The sequence below is a fragment of the Drosophila busckii genome, unplaced genomic scaffold, assembly GCF_011750605.1.
Source record: "Drosophila busckii strain San Diego stock center, stock number 13000-0081.31 unplaced genomic scaffold, ASM1175060v1 chrUn_07, whole genome shotgun sequence".
Classification (NCBI taxonomy): Eukaryota; Metazoa; Arthropoda; class Insecta; order Diptera; family Drosophilidae; genus Drosophila; species Drosophila busckii.
The window spans coordinates 1,763,231-1,785,178 of NW_022872723.1; the positions used below are offsets into that span (position 1 = coordinate 1,763,231).

At 36.5% G+C, this 21,948-nt stretch overlaps 1 long non-coding RNA gene across 3 annotated transcripts; it reads left to right on the forward strand.

The window, feature by feature from the left end:
• Positions 1 to 2,523: 2,523 nt before the first annotated feature.
• LOC108600794 lies at positions 2,524 to 20,015 on the forward strand. 3 transcript variants are annotated; one of them, XR_001915201.1, is made up of 5 exons: positions 7,047 to 7,083; positions 19,410 to 19,501; positions 19,558 to 19,679; positions 19,738 to 19,778; positions 19,834 to 20,015. It is a non-coding gene; the product is annotated as an uncharacterized LOC108600794 (long non-coding RNA). The 3 variants fall into 3 exon arrangements; XR_001915200.1 differs by lacking the exons at positions 7,047 to 7,083; positions 19,410 to 19,501 and adding an exon at positions 2,524 to 2,670 and having other exon boundaries at positions 19,540 to 19,679; XR_001915202.1 differs by lacking the exon at positions 19,410 to 19,501 and having other exon boundaries at positions 7,031 to 7,083; positions 19,540 to 19,679.
• The last annotated feature ends 1,933 nt before the right edge of the window (positions 20,016 to 21,948 follow it).

The window sequence follows — 21,948 nt, forward strand, 5'->3', positions numbered from 1 at the left end:
TGACATTGTTGCTGCAGCTGGAGTTCATGTTGTCAACCGCAACCAGTCTAGACACTACATAGACTGTCCGCATATGAGAATTTGCTAGGATGTTTTTACGCACGGGGTTGTGATGTTTGCGATAAATATATAAGAATTTAATTAACACATTCCATCGGCTGGGCTTGCTTTACCTCCCCTTTTATTGAACACGTTTCAGGCACACTTAAAAAAGAGGATCGATTGATGGAGACGCCATGCAAATCGTGCGCTCAATCGCAATAATCGTCTCGCGCGTGTGTACAATTAATGGAGGAATAGGTGCAATTAAGTTTGTCACACGCCGACTGGCGGCTGGGAGCTTGCTTATCTTATGATTCTGATCGAGCTTCAACTTTAACTTTAGTTGGCGTTAGTGTTGTTGCTGCTTGTGCGCATGCGAAAGCATTCGCACTTGTCGCCAAAGAATTTAACTCTCGGAGTCAGCAGCAACCCAAAGATTTATCTGCATCCGGTGTCCAGTTACAGAAGCGTCTCTTGCTAAGTTATTCAGTTTAAATTATGGAGGACTGGGGCATTTTGGGACTAAATTTGCATGCAAATGTTTACTTTATATGTATGTTGTTTCCCTTCCTGATTTTTAAATTTCCAACTCTATCTATGTCCCGAAACAACTAATTTCACACCAAGGACTTTAGATTTTCATAGCTAAGTCCAAATTAAGCTTAAACTTTCTATTAATACAATTCATCATTGCTCTTTTTTAATTTATTTAACTGTAGCGCTATGTTAAATAAAAGTAAAGTCCTTTTCAAGATGAGCCCCAAGCAGTGTTTCTGCCATTGTAATTTTTAAATGGCAGTTCATAAACTTTAATAAATTTTTATAGCTATTTTTTACATTACACTATGGTATAATATACAAATATATAGTAACTTTAATTCTGTATCTGCAATATTTGCATAGACTAACGTTATATAAGAATATAACTATAAGAATAGTTACTTAATTTTCCTATTTTCTAATTTTAACTTTTACGTGAAGCTTATCTATTTAATAACGACCATGGACAGTCAAATTACAAATGAATTATGCATTATGCATGGAAAAAATTGTGTGTTGGAAATATTACTTCCACCCAATGTTCGTTGAAATGATTGGGAAAGCCCCAATAACCAAATTAGATCTATGTATTGTATATCTAGGTAGTGCTATTACCATATGTATTAAAAGTCTAATAAAATAAAATACAGTTTATAGTGATGATCTGTGTTGCAGACAAAATAACATTTTTCCAATCTGCACAGAGTATTCAAGGAAATAGGACAGTCACGAATCTTATATACGAATTTAGAATGCATACGATTATACTAACCCTGATTGGAATATAGCTTATTTCTTATTTCTTTTGTGAAAATAACAATTATAACTTTTGTTGTCACTAAAGGAGTTTCCTTTAAAAGTCAGTTATGTAGATACCTTTCTTCACGTTTTGGTGTATAGCATAACGTAGAGAACGAAATGTTATAAAAAAAAAAATTGCAAAAATGTTGTGTCCCTCAGGATTTGTAAAATTGTACGTTTTCAGCAATGGGGCCGTGGTAGCATCGTAAAAACACCAGTATGCAAAAAGGACGAGCTGAAAATTAAAACCAGAAAACCCATTTGTTTGCTAGTCCGACAAGATGTTTGCTCGTTGGGCAAAATAAAGTACAGAATGCCTGGGCCTCGGCTGGCTAATATGCAGCGGGTGCATTTTGCCACTCAGAACATTTGGGATAACATGCGAACACGACATATTTTCGGGGATCCAAAACGCCAAATGCTGTCGGCCAGCCATTCAGCCACTAGGTAATGAATGGATGCGCATGCATGACATGGGCGCAATTTTCGACAGACTAGCATAGAACTGAGGAAAGTGGATTTGTGTGGACGGGGTGGGGTGGTCTGTCGTATAAGTTCTGCTGATTAACTCGTGCTCAGTGTGTATACAAGAGGTTTCAAAATTGACATTGTGACTATCATGTAGAGGTAGATTCATTTTAAATTCGTGGAATATTCAGCAAAATATTGTTCAATACTTTAATCAATTGATAAATAATACACTCAAATAAAGGACCATTGGATTACGTTACCATAAATGTAATTTTTATGTGCATATGTACTCAGAATATGCCTTACATTGCGCAAATTTGAGTGTACTAATTAAAACTGTACAACGACAAGCTATAGATTCAACTAAACAGTAGAATGGTAGTACGAGTATCGGATAAGCCTTAAGGGGCGGAGCGATTTCCCCTGCACGCCTTTTCCAGTGAGACTATCTACCACCCTCCCACTACAACAGGCACCCCTCTTGCAGTTTCTGGAATGAGCAGTATTATCGCAAATTGATTATGTGTCTCGTTCTCGCGAGTGGAAAATCAAGTTTTGAGTGCCAACTTGTGCTCATGCGCTTTGATACAAAACCCTCCCAGCGGTGTGAGTGAATGGCGCATCGTCAAGCACAACTTGCAACACAACTAGTATGCGCTCGAACACGGAATTGCGCACATCATGAGCGAGTGTGGGCGCGCAAGACGATGAAGTTCCCAATCATTTTATATTCGTAGTTATTTAGAAATTAATCTAAGCTTTCGGTGTGCAATCATTTGTAGCGGCTAGTTTTTTGGCATAACAAGTTATCTCGTAGTAAGTATTGTAAAATGAGTGTTGATATCAACAATGTGATATAATTTATGTTAAGTGTGACTTAGTTTAACATGTCTGCTCTTCAACTTTAAACGTGAGTAAAGCAAGTGAAGGTTGCACAAGGAAAGTTTTTTTTTGAAGTGTTTGATTGTTTCAAATCCGTCATGTATATTAATCGATCTTGTAGACAGTATTCTGTGTATGTGAGGCTTGAGATCTGACAAAGAAAACGTCAAAACAAATTACTTAATTCAAAAATAGAATTACATATGCATTGTGAGAATTCATTGAAAGAAATTCGCTCATGAAGTAATCCCCCGTAGTATGTTTATTGAATTTATATAGCGTCCAAAAAGTTTGGCTCCAACATTGTAAGATAAATGTCAATTCGCTTAAATAGTTGAAATTATTCGATAAATCTATTATTTAAATGTCATTTAAAATTTATATTTTTGGGAGAAACTAAAAACGGATACCTGTTTATTTTCTCTACGCAAAAAGACTGCAAGGGCATCGCGTGACTGTTACCATTAATAATCAAAAAATAAATTACCAAACGCCTCGATTGCCTTAGAATACGCCTTTAACTAGAGAAAAGGGAACCCCAAAGTTTTAATGCAAAAAATAATTATATTCATATATGCATTTTTGTTCGTTTTATAATATCCTATTGCAACAGCGGTAAGGCAGTCTAGCCGAACTCCAACCATACCTTTCTAGGGCACCTATCCATCAACGCATCAAGTTAACAGTTCGTAGTGCCGATAATAATAAAAGATAAGAATCCAATTTTGAAATTCCTGCTGGGGAACTTTTAATTAGACCGCCCAAGCCTAAACAAGACATGTTTGTCAGTCACATACACTTGTAAACTAACAGTCATGCCACTTTATCATAATTCAGTGCTGCCAACCGTTCCTAAAAAGCAGCAGCTTCTAACTTTAAAAAAAATTAATAAAAAATTAAAAAATTTTAAACTATTTATTTGCTTACATTTTTTAATGGCTTAATTAACTGAATCAAAAAGAGAAACATATATGTTGAAGATATACATTTTATACATATATATATATAGAATATAAATGACTCACTTATTTATTGTATTTTTTGCCGAGATACACTTGTTGAAACCCTATTACAGGTCTTGTCCATTATAATGCCAAACTTATTTGGCAGGTGTTGCTAGAAATGTTAGCTTGAAACTTCACTTTTTATTTTATTTAGTTGATAGAATGTTTGAAGATAACTATAAACTATCACTAACCTTAGCTCAATGAATACAATTATAATTCATATTATATACAAAAGTCTTTTGTTTTGGGTTTTTTAATCAAAATTATGGTACAACTTTTATATGTAATTTTTAAAATAATAATCGAAGCAACCACTTGAATTAATGTTTATTGAAAAAAATTAAAAATATGTTATTTTGTTTAAAGTTACAATACAATTACAAATTTTGATATACTTCATGTTGCTCTAATATAATTCTTTTACATTCATTTATTTATCTATAATATTAATTAATAACTCTTACTTTCCGTCCCTGGTTTATATCTTGCATAAACATGTTTCAACATTTAGCTTAAAGCAAGCCTCTTTCTTTGGGCTATATTAGATGTCGCTTTTGTGACTCGTCCAGACGAAAATTTTGGGTGTTTCTCCTCAGCGATATGAAAGGTTGATGCGCTTTTTTAAACGGCAGATGTATTGGTTCATACGACTGAGATGGAAGCGTGGCAGTTCTCATAAAATACATACTTGTATTTACTCGCCCTACTCCGAAAACCGAAAAACAAATTGATTCACTCCCACACTATGTAATTGAACAGCTAGTTTTCAATTAAATTTCACATAAGCTTTATCATGTTCTCAACCGATGCCGAAACTTTCAGAACGATCGGATGAATAATATCGAAGAGATTCACGTCGCTATCGACTCAGCAGGCAGTGTCGCTGCTGACGCTACAACGTTTAATGCGAAATATCTTTTATGTTCGTATGTATTTCCTAGTCAAAGTGTATAAATAAGTTTGCAGCGCAAAACTTGATTGCTTTTTTGTTTTTAAGAAAATGGTTTACCAAAAATTGACAAGGTTTATATATTTATTTAGATATCTGAAAATTCGTAACCCGGTACATAAGCGAATATAAGCATGTTACATATTTAACATATTAATAAATAAAACATATCATCGATGAAGTGAAACGAATTAGAAAAAAGAAATTTAATTAAATACAAATAAATATTCATTTTTCTGATTCCATAGGGATTGAACCCAATAGAAGCGCTATGGCAAATTCCAAGTTTGAGCACCAACTCGGGTATTATAACAACTACAAACAAATGTATTTGGTCCGCATTTCCTACAAGTCCTAAATGAGTTTAAGAAACGCTCGTCATAAAATGCACAAACTAAATATTCATGTGTATATGCATATCTTACACCTATGCATATATTAGCACGTATAACTATGCACTTAAGCAACATGCAACTTCAGTTCGTGATTAAGTAACATTGTGTATATTTCGATTGTGGGTATGCTTAAGCTTAAGACTGGAGGCAAACCTTTCTTCTGGATTTAGTTGGATACTAAATACGTATATAGCTGCCAACTCAAGTTGGGCGTACCAACTTTTTAATATACTCTATCTAGGGAGCCGCAATAAAAAGACACATGCCAAAGATTTTATGTAACAAGTGGACAGGTTAAAGTTGGGCACTCTTCCCAAACTTAGGCGAATTAGCGCTGTATTTGCTACTGTCTTCTTGTTCTAGAAGATTGATTCAATTTTAATTTAATGACTTGTCTGGAATACGTATAACTTTAGCAGACACAGCTTTTAAAATATGAGTTTGATATTTCTTTTATTTATACTGTTTTGTGATCGAAACGGGGGCTTCAATACGTTTGGTTGCATTTGCAAGAACTCCCAACATCGTGTTCAGTCTTTTAATTCGTCAAAGCGTTTGTGTTGGCGGATGAACTAACAGTTCCCGGCTTAACTCCCACTCACAACGACATTTCGAATTTTATTTTTAACTCTTTATTCTAGTTTATTTGAATATTATTTTAAGTACAAAGCTTAAGTTCGTTGTCTAGATCGGTTTTGATTCCCAATGTTTTTTTTGTTATAGATATAAAAAAAAATTTTTACCGTGCCTCGTAATGGCAACTGCACCCGCAATTTTTTGAATGAACATGACTACAAAATTTGGTATTTACTTTTTCTCAATCAAATTTTCCATCTACGTCAAGGAAAGGCATAAAGCTATTGCGTTGACTACATGTTCACTCGTTCGGATGGCTCTTTGTCTAGCAGACATTTTAAGTATCATAAAAACTCAAAAAGTTGTAGAAACAATGTAGACAGCGTGTTTTCATTTTATCCGAATTAAGCTGCCACTTGAACAACATATTTTGCCAAGTATACCGACTGGACCGTTGGGACCGACAGTAACTCTCCAAAGACACACCAATGCGCAACTGTTAATAAATGCATATGTGTATATGTGTGCGTATGTCTAGACATGTGTGAATACACACCAAGCGAAGGCAAGCAGAAAAATGAAATGAGGGGAAATCAAGTCCCTACTTCTAACCGTTTCATATGGAAATGAAAAGCGTAGTAGAGTAAAAATGTTTAAATTTAAATAAAAAATGTGTCATTAATAAATTATATCCACAATGATCTAGTCTACTTTTAGGCTTGATCCGGTAGCAAGCAAATACTTCCAATGACGTAGCACTTACACATGTATGTATATATTGGCATTTATGTACATACTATACACATGCTTGTGCACATAGTACGCCTATAATTGTATGGACGATGTTGCTTACTTTCACGTAGCATGTGATGGCCGACAAGCACAAAAGGATACATTTGTTACTCTTTATGGGGCTGGAAGTGGCTCAGTACTCCAGTGGATAGTGTATTGGGTAGAATTGAGGCTGAGTGTTGTAGACGCGACATGTGCCAGCTCAGCCGTAGCCGTCTGCAGGACTTTGGACTTAATTCGAGAATATATAAGGGAATACATATACTATATACTATATACTATATACTATATACTATATACTATGCATATACTATATACTATATACTATATACTATATACTATATTTTTGAGCGCTCACATAGATAGGACAGGCACTCAAACGCTCACATGGAGCAAGCATGTTCAAACAGTCAGTAAGCTTTTTTACTTACATATGTACAATTCTACTTTGTATGTTGGTTAACATTTACTATATATATTACCATATATATTAAAATAACAAGGACTTGAGCTTCATGTCAATATGACTACTATAACAAGGACTTGAGCTTCATGTCAATATGACTACTAGTTCTTCAAAAAATCACATTATGGATTTGTACCCAACTTAAATAAAAGTTATTCGCGGGTAAGCTAGTTTTTAATCAACTACCTAATTAGTCATTACAATAAAGTTTCACTACTTATTATTATTATTAGCACTATATTTGTCAGTACTTATATGGACCGTCGGCATAGTCAAAACAATTGAAGGTTTTTTTTATTACTGTGGATTTATACACACTTTTGTTAAGGAATAAGTATTCTTATAAACAAACAGCTACCCAATCCATGGCTTACTTTAAAATCGATAGATTCGACAAATGCGTTTCAATTTTCTGTTAAAAAATAACGTTGGTAAGGTAAATGTGAAGCGATTTAAAATTGTACCCACCACATGGATGTACTCTATATACCTACAAATACACACATATTTAAAATACATTTGGATACATAAGAGCTTCCACATATGGGCTTCCGATTTTACGCACATGTATCGTCGCCTCATTTAACGTATAAAGTCGTCGGCTTTTAAATGCTGCCGCCAGTCATTCGTCAGTCAGTCCGAAACATCGAAAGAGGCAATGCTATCCATATCCATATCCACTACCACGTCCTACATTCACTTGCCCTAGGTGCGCACGTTCATCAGAATTTGCATATCAATTCAAATGTCAGGATGACGGAGCAACGAATTTGGGGGGCAGTAGCGTCGAAATGAAAATAAATCACACAACATTGCCATGCCACAACCATCAGATGTACTGCCAACTGGCAACACCCACTAACGCAACCAAGCGTATGCTTGGTATGGTATGAATCCTCTCATCAATCGGCAAAGAAGCGTAGTCCCATTTTGAACTCATTTATTCGAATTTTTTTGCGAAAACGAATGTGGAAACTTTTCTGCCACATTTTGAGTGATGTCAATTAGATTGATTTGATCAGCGAAAATATGTGATTTATCAGACATTTACAGAGAGTAGGTGGTACTGTTATATTTCACTGCATAGCACAAGCATCCCCTGTGGCAAAGTGCAATGTTTCTCATGTTCACTCGGAATGTTCAATTTAGATTCAAATGAAAATCTAATGTGCCACACTCATATGTATTCACTTCATCGGAATGAGACCGTTTCATTTATCTCCGTCAGCCATCAGTCATCCAAATAGAGGACTACATCTCCTTTTCTATTACTTTATTTAAAGTAACCAGACCCGCCCGCTTCATAGGGTCAGTATCTTAAAATGTAATTTAGTAACCGCTTTCGCTTAGAAAACAATATTTAAGCGACATTTAGAAATGAAGGATTTTTTTATGGGCAAAGTCACTTGAGACCTTATTTTACGCCAGTATTTATAGCATTTCATATTTCTCAGAGTATTTATTAAAGCAGCTGTACATATGTTACATGTTCACTTTTGCATATAATTATATGCTTTCCCTCCTTTCTTAAATCTATGTGAAACATTTAATATTACATATTTCAAAAATTTATTGATCTGAAAAAGCTTTCATAATTTATAACGAAATTATAAATTCTTGACGATTTTTGTTAAAAAAAAAACAAAACAAGTATGTATATGTTACATACATATACATAAGCTGTTATATTTAAGGGCGTGTGTCGATCCCCAAGTCAAATTAAATCAACATTTAGTTTTAAATACTTGGCATTTGTAATTGTACTTTATTGTAATAGTTTTTCACATGTCACAAAATCATTTAAGCTAATTTAAACGCAAACATGGCGCTGAGCATAAAAAAAAAGCCTTTTAGAGTAAGGAAGAACATCAACACCTGAAATCCAGATAAATCCTCTCATTCCAATAATTAGCCATTTTTATATACTTTGATATTTTTATAAAAAATGGAAAAGAGTATCATGAAGCTGTATGTATTCGTGATCAGCAAGACAAACTGCATCGATATAGCCATGTCTGTCTGCCTGTCTTTCTGTCTGTATAAGCAACAAGAATCTCTGGGTTAGAAGAGTTAGAGTTAGTATGCAAATTTTGTGAGTAGATGCTCTTACATATTGGGCACAATTATATGCATTTGTATTTTCTCTGCCGTATCCGCAAAACGGATAAAATGGAAGAAACTGATTTTTGGTCCCTTCATACTAAGCGCAAAGTATCACACATGCTATCTTTCTCTTGATCAATGTTAAACCATCGGATAGATAACATCAGAGTTATTCACATTTAAATTTTTTTAAATATATAGACCTCAGAGTACGTTGCTGATATCGGATGGGAACTTGCTTAAGGGGTTGTGTGTGCTGAATTCGAAACAGATCCGTTCGATTTTGTAGGCGTTTATCAGTTTTGTGGGCGTAAATTTTATTTATTTATTTTTAATTTAGTTTAAGCCAGAACTTTGCCTAGTCACTGCACATATATCAACAAAGGCCTTCAGGCTGAAATGGTTTCAGCATTAGCTTTGGCTTAGTTCATTATGATCATGATTAAGATAAGAAATAAGAGTTGACAAAGCGCAAACGGACAATGTGGGGAAAATAACTCCATTTGGACGTGATGAAAGGGGGTTCTTCCAATGCTTTACAGAATATTTCGAACAGTTAGCCTTAATCGTGCTAAGGTTTTTTTTGCAAATGTCGACAACTTCAATTCAGTACTCTTATTGAAAAACAATACAAAAGAAACTTCTCGTTGTTAAAAATATTCAACATATATAAAAGAGTTTTTCCAGACAGATGGATTATTGGGGATAACTGTTTAGCGGCACCCAAAAGAGCTAGACAGCTGAATTTTTTATTGAATAAATAAAATGTACACACGTGGGCGCAACCAACTAGTATATACACTTTGACTAGGGCATCGCTGCACACACACGCACGCACACACAAACGCAAGCAGCAAACACTCCCCGTTGAAAATTTAAATGTGTATAATTTCCATTGACAAAGCTTGTGATTTATTTTAGATTTTTTCCGATTAATATTGCGGGTTGTAATTGTTTTTATACACTTTGACATTTTTGTTAGAAATGGAAAAGGGTATTATGAAGTTGTGCAAATATATGCAACAGAGAGAAGGAGGCGTGGCAGACCCCACAAAGAATATATATTCTAGATCAGCAAGACAAACTGAGTCGATATAGCCATGTCCGCCTGTCCGTCCGTCTGTATGAGTGCATGTTTCTCAGCAACTATAAGAGCTGGAGCAACCAAACTCGGTATGTAGGTGCTCCTATACCCAGGACATATCGCTTTTATTTTATTTTGTTCCTCCCTCCTTCCCCGCAGATCGAAAAAAAGAGTACACCCACAATATTAAGCAATTAAAAAATATTGAAAAATTTGAATTGAATCGAAATTTCCAGAACGATCGGATTAATAACTTAGGAATTATTCACATTCTAATTGTTAATGTAGACAGCGGGGTGCATCGCTCCTGACGTTACAGCGACAACGAGCTGTGACGCGTTGTGTGTATGTGCTTGTGTTTGTGAGGGCGTGCGTGTGCTTGTTGCGATATTCTAGTCAAAGTGTATATAAAGGTTGATTTTTTTGTTATGAATACAAGATTAAGTTGTTAAATTAATCCTGTTTCAGGATTAAAATGACATTCTTGAAATAGTTCGTTGAGTCGTCTGTCTTACTTAATAAGCAGTAGTTTAGAGTATAATAAGCGCGCCATCTTAACGTGATGATTGTTGGCTAGACTCTTGGCTCTATAAAATGAAATGTAAAATTACGAGTATATTCATATTCTATCAAGTATTCTATCCACTTAAAAAATCTATATATACAAAAAAGGTATAGACAAAATTTTTTTAAGTCCACTGGTATTGAATTAAGAAATATTCGAAATTGAAAAAGAAAATACGGGATTAATCATATTCTTGCATCGTTTCGGTTGAATTCGTTTTATTTTTCCCGTTTTGTTTTTTCTGCGAGATATTTTAAATTATATGTTAGTAATTCGTACTTATCAGTTTGTAACTATGTATTATTAATAAACATTATATTTGTTGTTATTGTTATTTATAAAAAATCTCAGAGTTACGATTATCCTAATAAGCAGAAGCACGACCCCACTCCGCCCAACAAGCATAAATGTTTATCTTATCATCACCAGCGTGAAATGAGTTAACCGCTATGCATATTTCACCGCAGCTATCACAACAGTTGACGATAAATAGAACGATTTTTACCAGCCACTCCCATTTGGCCATAATATGAGAATATAAATAGTATTTTGACTCAAGTTAACAGATTATTTTCCATATAGGCCCCTCTGGCTGGGAGTTACGCCTTCAAAATTAATATCCCATTGGGAGCAAGCACTTGCGAGTGTCATACAAAACAAATAAAATAAATCAAATCGGAGAGCCGAGTAAAAGGAAATCACAATTCAAATGAACGCATGTGTGTAATTGGGGGCCAAAGTATTTTGGGGAAGCAACGTTTGCCGCCAAAAATTTATGCGCGCTCTTTGCCCACGCCTATGCACTCGAATTGGCCTGCGCGTGCACGAGGATAGAGTTTCTGGGTCGTGAATATGGACTATGAGCAGCTTTTAGTTAAAGTCATAGAGTGGGTGCGATTAAGGGTTGCTACCAGGGCCAATAACTCATTTTCAAATGGAAATAACATCAAATAAAATTCGCGCTACTGTGTCGACACCGCTCTCCACTCTTTCCGGCTACCATGTGAGCTCGTGTGTTTCTTGTAGTTGTTACTGCCGCTGGTCGTGGTCGTGGTCGTTTGACTGATGAAATATCGTGACAGGCAGTATAAAAGCTATTAAAGCCGAATGTAGATGGCGCTACTTGAATTTGTCAAAATGTCTTTTTACGCGTTTTCAGTGCAGACGCAGTAACAACAAATACAATACTATTCAATACAACTCGGAAGGCCCCAAGCCCAAATTCGACTCACACACTAAACGGGTGAAACTTTGATTGATGCCAATGTGTCACGCAGGCGCGCATGTGGCTAATGGGCGGTGCGGTTGGATTAATGTTGTTGTTGCCGCCATTCGAACTTGTGCATTGTCACATGAAATGCCACAAACTTTTTAGGCCTTGACAAGCGTTTGACAAATGTTTTGAATTTAGGTATTGTTTATATTAGATGTATACATACATAATAAATAAATCTATATTAGGGTATGTATAATAAATACATATGTATGTGCTGTGTACACAGATATATTGTGAATTATCAACTCAAGATATGGACAATCTTCTTAAAAACTTTCATTTGAAATGGTACAGGAGTTTGTTGTTTTGAAAATTTAATACCAAAATATTTTGGCATAGTTTTATGAGAGCATATGTATGTAAATATTACTATTAAGCTCTTACATACAACCGTATAGAAGTCACATAAAGATTTGACTGATGTCCCGCCGACGCTGGTGAGCATACTGCAAACGTTCCACACCACAACCCATTCAAGATCAAATATGTATATCAATATAACAAGCTCCAGCTGCGCACCACAAGCCATAAGCCTTGCAAGGAACCCTTATTCTAAATTCCTCATAATGCACTGGGCTATGCGTCTGACCAAGATATCGGCGCCTAAAGTTGCGAAATATGACATTAACTTAATAAAAGAGTGTAAAATCGAAGTGGCCCTTAACATGCTAGCAAACGCACTTGGGCTTTTAGTATCCCCGCGGCATTATAATATTCTTAATGTCTGCACTGCATCTAAATCTGATAGATCAATAGTAATAAGTTTTAATATTATATTTACCAAATTTATAAACAGACAATTAAGTCTATATCTACAACTTGCTACTTTTGCTATTTGCAAAGCTAGTAATTATGCTGTTAAAATTTTAACGCTTTGATAATAAGCACGGAATTTAGTGTTGATAGTTGAAGAAAAGGATAAAATCAACTCTGCAGTAACTATTCATTGAACTGAACAAGCTGTAATCAATTTGTGCGCTATGCAGATAGCATCACTGGCTGGTTTGGTTTTCTGTTTGCTTATTTGTTTTTGTATATAAATAAAGGTTTTATTCCTGATTTGGATATAAAACGTTTATTTCGACAGTAGATTTACTTAAGAAGTTCGTTGCCTTCATTCTTTCCATTCATGATTTAGGTTCCAGTCATTATCATCGTTATTTTTTATTATTTTATTGTTTTCTAATAATTTGTTGTATGGGCATATTGTTTTTTTCGCCCTATTTAAAAATTAAAGTTTCTATAATATTAATGTATTTGACAAAAGGTGTATGTTATTCATTATTGAGATTACCTATTTATTATTGCGATTTAGACGAATTGGAGTTAAACGATTGTAAGGTATTTGCTTTTAGACGATAGGGGAAGTCAAACGAAGGGTAACCGGTACTCAACTGTCTACGAACGCTATTGTTCATTTGGATGCTATTGTCTGATTTAAATTAAGCAAACTTTGCATGAGTACCTTGCATAGTTTTGCGTGAAAATCAGTTCTACCCTATGCCTTTTCTTAAGTATAGGCATACAGACAAATAGGATTTAATTTTCCCTTAGAATGGAACCCTTCCGGTATTAACATTTCACTATTAGTCTGCCAAGCGTTGTGCAATAAATTACGTTAAAGACGCCAAATTCAGGCAAATTTGCATGCCTTGCATCCCCCCAACGACATTACAGCGGCACACGCATCATCATAATTAATAAGAGACAATTTGACAATGGCCCTTTAGCACTAACAGCGATATCATTTTCAACTGTACAAACTCAACAGCCAAGTGAGCAGCAGCAGTCGGGCGTACGCACACCCTCTTGCCATTTTGCGCCAAATTAAATTCAACCTCAATTGAGGGGTTAATTTCTATCACCACGCAAACAAAAACAAAACCGCCCAAGCTGCAGACGCCACAAAGGGTGGCTGCAACTGGCTGCGGATGTGAGCGCAGATGCCGGAATGGGAGTGCGTGCCCGGAGAGTGGGGGTGCAAGTGCGGAGTGGGTATCGGACCATTATCTGCATCGAGTTCCACATAGAAAATCATTACGCCATTCGCACCATGAGACGTATTCAATTTGAGTGTCGTTGAGCTCTTTATTACGTTAGTGTGAAAGTCGCGTGCGCCAGCCCTACGATTCTACGACCGACTGAAGGCATCCCTCAGGGCACAGCTCGGTCTCGGGTTTGGTATTAGGTTTGGGTCAGGGCCTGCGCTTGTGCTTGGGCTAAAAACGCATTCATTCACGGTGCGTAAGTCACAGCAGCTGGAGCAGCAGGGGCCGCACTACAATAACTCTGAGGGCGTTTTGCGGAGGTCGTGGAAGTAAATTGAAAGCATGCTGCCGGGCAGGCGACCAAAGCGTCCGCAACCCTTCAACTTTAAATGACAGAAACCATGGCTTGGTCTCTGTCTTTAGCTGTGGCATCGGTAGCGGTAACTCCGAAATCCATTAGCAGGCAGCGTGCGGCAAGGCAAACGTTGACGTCGAGTGCGTCTGCTTGGTGTTGTTGTTCGTGTTGGCGTTGGCGTTGGCCAGCGGCATAAGGCTTTTATGCGCAACGCGTCCTGTATCGTTTTTGGTTAACCATGGGTATGTACCCCTGCTGTTTAGCGCGTTGAGACTACTCAATCTCGACGAGACTCATAAACATATGCGCCTCACGTCGTTTGGCGTAAATCTAATGTGGCGGTGGTAGACGACACCCTCTGTCCACGACGCCCAAGTCAGCAAGCAAGCAAGCAAGCAGGCAGGCGTCGAGGCAAGCGCTTCTTTGATGAGGTTACTGACTTTGGCGAATTAACTCTCACTAGCCGGGTCGTAGCTATCCCTGCCCGGTTAGCTTAGCTTTGCCAGGGCGTTACCGAGCCGGAAACCACTGCATTTTGTTGGTCCAAACCAGAGGGTGGCACGCTTTAACGCCTCAGAAAAATCTCTTGGGACATTTTAGAAACACAATGCGGCATTTAAATGAACAGAGCCATCAGAGCTCTTTTTGTATATCCTAAAAGTGTGCTCAACAGGCGAGGCAAGGCAAGGCAAGTACTTAATTACAGTTAAAAAAAAAGTATATTAGCTGATAAATAATAGTGCATTAAAAATGATCCTTATTATTAACATATAAAAGCATAATATGCATAAGCATTAGTAAATTCTAAAAAAAAATTGGGCGAAGTTTAAATAAGTTACAGAACAATTAAATCTAAATAATATATATTTTATGTATAATAATATAGGCACAGTAGTGAAAGTAGTAGTAGGACCTAATGCTTGTGAATTTATGGATACTACGTACATATGCGATTCGTAAGTTGATTGATACATTTCTGATGAGAGTAAATTGATTTGAGAAAGCAAAATTATGTGGTTGTAATCTGACATTCGAAATCCAAAATCCCAACAGTACCACAACACCATCGATAAGATTTTGCCACAAAGAATGTAGACGCCATAAATTTTATTTATTTATGTATGTAGTCGACAACAATCGAATGTACCGTTTTGCTTCTCGCTTCCTACTTCGATGTACTACCCAAAAATCGACTATGAATATCAATGCGGGGATTAAGTTTGGGTTTGCTGCTCGGTGGCACGACGGCACGCGCCTAAGCGATGCGTCTAAGTGTTCATGGCTTTTAGTTGACGCTTAGACGGCAATGGTGAAGGCGGAGACGAAGGAATAGACGATGACGAGGTCCAATAGCCTTGGGTGTATACACATGTACACATACTTATTTGTGAGTGTATACGTGTTGATATTGTTTTTATCAACTTTAACGTGAGCAAAGCTCTGAGCAAGGGTCCGGGCATTTGTGGCCCTGATGAGATTTTAATTTTATTTTATTTGGGATTTTATTTTGATGCTGCTTTTCAGACGAGGGAAGTAAATCACCACACTTTCAATATTGTACATATCGAAGAACGACAACGGTATTAGACAAGATGCTGCCGGAGTCACTGGCTGGTCCTTTCTGGACTTTGGGGTGGCTGCAGCTTGAGTTACTTTTATATCGAGTCACTTTAGATTGGCGATAGCTGATTCTGATGGACTCATACGCTCGCGCAAACATATGAAAGTATTCTGGCCGGATTACACTTGTCCGAGGAAATAAAGCGCCAAACGAAAAATGATTGCTCTTCCTGTTGAGTGCTGATTGCTTGACATATGGGATGATTGCACAACTGTACGGAGAGTTGAAGAGCAGCAGCCGTATCTTTCGTATTAAATTCATGAAAGTTAAGTGCTTTGTAATTGATGTTATAAAATATTTATGACAGACATCAGCCGGGTCGCCGTGTCGGTGTTACCTGCAGGTCAGACAAGGACCAGCAGGTCGAGACTTTTTCAAACATCGGTGTCAAGAGCGATACAGCAGTCATACTGGCCAAAATTAACTTTTTCTCTAATTGACATTAATTATTTAAAAGGATGCGAAGGGCTTCTTTCAAGGAAAGTTCTACCCAGCGTGGCGGTCCAACGCTTGCATTAAAAGAGTGTGAGAGGACCATAGCTCAAAAAAGACTTAAGTCGGTTCAACCATTTATAGTATAGTGTACAACATATTAATTTTTTAAAAGTAGCATTATGTAAATATATACATATATGAACGTACCTATAGCATTGGAGAGATTTTAATGTCTGTAGCGCACTTGATGTTGCATGCCAGACCGAAAATTATGCGCTCGACTTGATTATTGTTTGCATATGCGAATATGCGAGTACCTCGATTGGCCGTGCAGTTCCCTTAGTCTGGGGTCGAAACTGGTGCATCAGGGAATAACAGACGTGACCAATGCTTTGATGATTCCATAGATGATGAATTATATTTGGAATTGGTATGAATGTATGTACATTCGGTCATTCTCACTGCAAACTGAAATGACAGCAGTACACCCCTGAATATTCGAAAGAGGTCTACTTGGATATGTTTATTTTACTGTCAAAACATTAGAGCAACTCTCAGCGCGACTGAAGCACCACTGAGGGTTGATTGTCACCAAGAGGCGGAGGCGGCGTACTTTGATAGATTTCGACTTTCACGAGGGTAGAAACACTGATATAGCTTGGCCGACGTCACGTGGCGCTTGCTTACAACCAACGTATGTACTTAAACACGAGTACGTACGTAGACAAGAGCATACATACAAGCATGCATACTTATATATATATATATATATATATATATTTTACTCCATGTCTGTGTGCACCTCCTTCGACACAGTCTCTACTATGACTTGTGTATGTAGACAAACATATTTGCATATGTTGGCGGCGTATTTCAACAAATCCTGCTGGATTTCCTGTTGTGCAGACACCAGATACACACACAAACGCGCACGCTCGTACACACATATATATGTACACACGTATATGCATGTATACATACATATGTATGTATACTTAACACTCACGTGGCACATCACTGGGTCGCATGCCTTTTTGACAACTCATAACAATCACTCATCATAAACAAAGCGTCCGGCCTCAACTTGTCAGTTCGACACAGTGGCTGGACATTAAAGTGGCTGTTGCTTTCTTTATGAAGCTGAAGCTGGGTGCAGTTGCTTTGTGAGCATGTACATATGTATAGAATAATATCCTAATGGAGATTTATTGCATGAGATAGTTTTCTACATAGCTGTGCTGCTCTGTGTATTAAAGGTGATAACAAGCATCGTAGGAATTACCAATTCGCCATTTGAAGTGTTGATTAATCTTAGCGGAGAGGCTAGCTAAACCCTTTGTGTGCACTCTAATCTTCCGCAAATTGGTTACTAAGACAAGTCAATCTCGGGTATTAATCGCAGCCATGTCCATTCATTTTCTACGTACACTTATTCTTAAACTGACGACCGACACTGAGCATCTTGAGGTCAATTTGAACAATCCGCAAAATAATTGCCAAGAAATTTATTCGCTTCATTAACTTGTTAAGGGACATAGACAAGAAAGCTAAGCACAAAGTCAGCCGCATGAAGTCATCTAGAAAATTAAGTGAAATAATTAAATCTGAATTGGAATCTATTAGATTTGTGTTGGCGGTAGCTGTTGGGCTTTGGGTAAGGTCCACGCCCTCAACCCGTGTCAGCTTTATTACACTCCCAGTGAGCACAGCAGTTGATGGCAAATAAATTTGGAAGCCCATCAGCTAATCTCCCACCAACGACCCAGCAAGGGGTTAACGAGCAAGCACTTGCGTTGGGGTTGAACATTTTAGCATTGTAGCTCTGTTTCGAAATGCAACAATCACTAAAGTGCGGACAGGGTGGCAACGGATCTCATTCTATCTGGATCGGCCATTTATCACCCACACAGCATCTTTCATAATCAGGCCAGCAGTAGGCAATATGCAAATGACTCAGCCAGCTTCATATGAAAGACCAACCGCGGCTGTTAATTTACAACATTCTACGAGCCAGTTGGGACTCGCACTAGCACTGACACCGACACCATCAATACATGTGCATCTGCATATGAGTCTGAATACTCCTTGCCCATAGGAGAACTGTTGACTGCGCCACACCATCAGCCACAGCCACAATAACAACAAAGCAGTCGCCATCGCGCTGAGGATAGGTAAAGTCTGCCTTTGCTGTTGCCTTTGGCTCTGGTTTTGCTCTTACCAATATTGGTGCCAGTGTTAGTGGTAGACAAAAGGTCGGCACATACACATTCACATTCACATTCCGACGGACTTAATTAATTTATGCACTCATGGGTCGAGTCGGTCGGTCGCTCTGAAATGCATCTGGGCCTGGACGGCCTGGCAGTATATTAGGCCTTTAGTTGGATATCATTTCTTTGCACTTCTTGAAAACCCGCCTAATTTCAAAATTAATGAACGAATCTTGATGGCCGATGAAAACGATAAGCCTCATGATTTTGACTGTCACACACACAGACGCACTCACACACACACATTGAGCCCACAGCATACGACTAAGTGCAGGGTATGACAAACAAACACATACACAGAAACACAACTCTTTCCCTCTTCCCTTCTTCGGCTTGACCGTGGCCTTAGCTGAAGTAAATCACGTGTTTATTGGCACTTCACTTACGACACCGTCACCAGAGTAACCAAAAATGGCATCGCTCCATCCATTTCTGGGACCCATTGAGTCTGCAGAGTCAGCTTGAACTGATCGAGAGCCCGTCCCGGGAACGAGCAGGGAAACGTCATTAATTAGCTGGTTTTGAAGTGTGGGGAACGGATGGCAACGGACGTGTTTATTTGGGCTCCACTGCTGTCCAACATCTTAAACGAGTATGTGTGTATAGGCTGAGGCTTCATTTACGAGCTCTTTTGTTTTGCATGTCGTGCCGCAACTTTTTACAGACATGGTCACTTTAGTTGAATAGTTACTGCTACGTAGAAATTTTTTAAGTTGAAATACTTTTATTCATTTCTCTTAAGATATTGTTTAATTAACTCACAATAAACTATAATGATTATTTACTTTCAGCCCGAAAAAAATATAAATAATCAAATATAAAATTTTGTATTATGGCCAGGTCATAGATTCCTATTACGACACTTTTATTTGGAGCCGCCAGTGTACGTTAGATTTTTCAATTATTTGCATTTGTTTCAAGATGTTTCAGATTTATTAGGATGCCAATGCCGATGGGAGTATAACTGGAACTTTTAAGGAAACCTCAAAAAACATTCAGATTGAAATCAACTTTTGGCAGGCTGTCTATATTCTGCTGATGCATGGTTTCTTCAAATTCATGTAAAATATAATAAAGTAATTAATAAAGGAAATTAATAACAATATAATGTCATTTCAGTTACTTTACATCAATCAAGTGGTGCCTTTTGTTACAATTCGGTTTGAAAATCAAAATCATATTTCTCTTCATTTATTAATTTGTTATTATTTACAGAGTTGCCAGACATTTCTACTGGAGGGTACACAATCTATCAATGAAGGAAATATTCATGTATATGAAGACCACATACTCCCATTCTGTAAAAAAATGTCACCTAACGATTTTAAGGAATTAAGGATAGTACATTGACACTTTGAGACAGTCATACGCAATAAAATAAATAAATAGTCAACAATACATTCAAATAGTATGCAATTTGTTGCATAAAAATGTTATATTTGTTTTTATAATTAGAAAATTTATAAATACATATGCTAGCTTGTTATACAAAACGACTGAAAGGTAAAGGTTAAAATATGTAAAAGTAGTAAAATACATATAATATATTTGAGTTAAGTTAAGTTTGGAAAAATTTACTTATATGCAAATAAAATTATGCAATGCAGATTTTTTGTTTCATATAATATTTTAGTCTGAAGTCTTAAGAAAAAAAACCATGTCTAAACTTACAAAATGTTTAGTGATTTCTGTTATTATTTGTCAATTTGTAGTTTTTTATATTTTACAAAAAGTTGTTGTGAACAAACTAAAAAAGAATTTATATGGCAAAATCTAAAAAAGATTAATTAAAAAGAAATATTTGACTAGTAGTATATATTACTGTAGAATAATGTCGTATTACCAGAAATTAGTATTCTTTTTTTATTTTTAAATTGCTGGCTGTAATTAAATATATGTATATACAAACATTTTGAGGGTATCTGACAACAAAAGGTGAATAATTTTGAGACGAGTTTTAGAATCGAAGCATTACCATTGTGACCTATTACAAAAAAAGAAAAAACATTAAAGACCTTTTGATATACTTTAATTTGGGAGGACAGTATACACACGCCCGCACTCACAAATACTCACTCAATTTTGCATTGTGTCTACCACGTCTACTTCTCCCTGATATATACATTTGCTCAACTTTATGATATTTTCGTCAAGTCAAGTTAAAGTTAAAGAATACTTACTTCTTGTATATACACACACCCAATTCATAGTAAATAAATATTTAGGCAGTCCAATAAGATTAATTGTAAGAATTGTCACCGGTTGTACCAAGGTTTTAAAATAAAAACAGCAGCATGCTTTTGGGCTTATTTTTGAATTGAAAAAACCTTTAGGGGTTACCTCATTTTAATTATTTTTAAGTTCAAGTACCCGTTTTGGAGGATACAAATTTGAAAATTTTATTTGAATGAAAAATGTTATTGCAGTAATAAACGTTATCATCCCTAAAAGTCTGCACTGCTATCGAAAAGATTTAAGTGCAGTACAAATTCAAGTCCGTAACTTTTTGTTGCATAACTACGGGGGATGTATCCATAACAACAATAAAGTACGATGTAAGAAAAAATCTTTTCGACTTTGAAGGTGGACATATAAAAATAAACGTGAAAAAAGTATAAAAGCATATCAGAAATTCTTTAAAAAAAATTTAGATTTGAAATATGTTTGTAGACTTAGACGATCTAGGCGAATTTAGACGAACCTTAAGCTTGCACCGTTTTTTTTATACACTTTGACATTTTTATAAAAAGTGGAAAAGGGTATTATGAAGTTGATAACCCCTTATATGTTTTTATAAAAGTGGAAAAGGGTATTATGAAGTTGTACAAATGTATGTAACAAGGAGAAGAAGGCGTGGCAGCCCTAATAAATGAGATTCTGGATCAGCAAGACAAACTGATCTGAAACTGGTCCGTGTCTGTTTCTCAGCAACTATAAGAGCTAGTGCATCCAAATTTGGTAGACAGGTAATCCTATTTTTATTCAAAACGAAAAAATACGATTAACGCCCACAATATTTGACGGAAATAGTAAACGGCAAAATCTGAAATAAGTAACAAAAAACCCTTTGCCATGTTTTCGACCGATGCTGAAAATTTCAAAGCGATCGGATATATATATATATATATAATATAGGAATTATTCGCAATTCGACTTTCAATATAGAGAGCTGTGTGTGCTTGCTGACGCGCCATACTAGCGTAGTCTGAAAATCAGATGTGAAGCATTAGCTTTTTTTGTCTATGTGCTTGTGAGTGTATATATAAGTGTAAATAAAAGTTGGTTGCGCCCACTTGTTTTTAATTGTAACATTGAGATGCCTTATCTTCT